Source organism: Etheostoma spectabile, chromosome 8 (genome assembly GCF_008692095.1).
Source record: "Etheostoma spectabile isolate EspeVRDwgs_2016 chromosome 8, UIUC_Espe_1.0, whole genome shotgun sequence".
NCBI classification, from domain to species: domain Eukaryota; kingdom Metazoa; phylum Chordata; class Actinopteri; order Perciformes; family Percidae; genus Etheostoma; species Etheostoma spectabile.
Window position 1 is genome coordinate 5,294,061 of NC_045740.1, and position 1,270 is coordinate 5,295,330.

The following is a 1,270-nucleotide window of genomic DNA, read 5'->3' on the forward strand; positions in this document are numbered from 1 at the left end:
TACACAAAAACAGTTAAAAAACAGTTAAAAAATCAAAACAGATAAAACACAAGCATAAAAGTTACAGTTCATTATAAGAAATTAAACATTAAAGAAATGACCAACTATTTAAAGAAAGGCAATATCAAAAAGAAAGGCCTTCAGCCTTGATTTAAAAGTTAAAAAGTTAAGTTTGTTCCAGATATGTGGAGCATAGAAACTGAACGCTGCTTCCCCCTGTTTGGTTCTGACTCTGGGGACAGAAAGTAGACCTGTCCCAGATGACCTGAGAGGTCTGGGGGGGTCATAGTGTAGCAGATCAGAAATGTATTTTGGCCCTAAACCGTTTAGTGATTTATAAACTAACAAAAGTACTTTGAAATCAATTCTTTGAGGCACAGGAAGCCAGTGTAAGGACCACAGAACTGGACTGATGTGATCCACTCTCCTGGTCCCGATTGAAAGGTATCAAAACTGTTGTTTAGTGACAAGGAATACAGTCACTGACAAAAGTCTTGTCGCTTATCTATTTTGTAGAAACACCTGCTATTAACCTGACCTTCTATTAATCAATTGTGTAAGAAATAGCTCATATGAAAAGCTAAAACCCTCCCAAATGATGTTCATACTGAAATAAATTAGTTTCATTAAAAAAGATTTATATTGAACAAGACAGAAAGGTCAAATTTTGGCAAGACAAAAGTTTTGTCGCCTCTACATAAATTGAACAAATTTACAACAAATCTAAAATATGTCAGCAAATTAATAGTGGTGCTGTGAGATTCAAATTTAATATCTTGTATACTCCATGAGCTGAAGGACTGCATCCATGCGGTTTGGAAAGGATTCATACCATGTGTTGATGAAGTCATCAGGAATAGCCAGGAAAGCAGTCTTGCATGCCTCCAGAGTTCATCAACATTCTTTGGTTGTTCTTCCATGCTTCCTCTTTCATCCTACCCCACATATGCTCAATGATGTTCATGTCTGGTGACTGGGCCGGCCAATCCGATTAAGGGGAAGAGGAAATTTAAGACTATGATGTAACATCAAGGAAAATTATGTTTATCAATTTGCGGGTATAATTGTGAACAAACTAAATGAGAACCTAAAGCAATGCCCACACTATTCCTTTTCAAAAGAAATGGTACACAGCAATTAGTTTTAGAAAGTATAGAGAAGCACTGTAGAAAGTTTGTTTGTGTTTTTTTGTTTTTGTTTGTTTATTTAGATATATGTATGAGGGTATGCATATATGTATTTGTGTAGGTATGTGTATATATATATATAT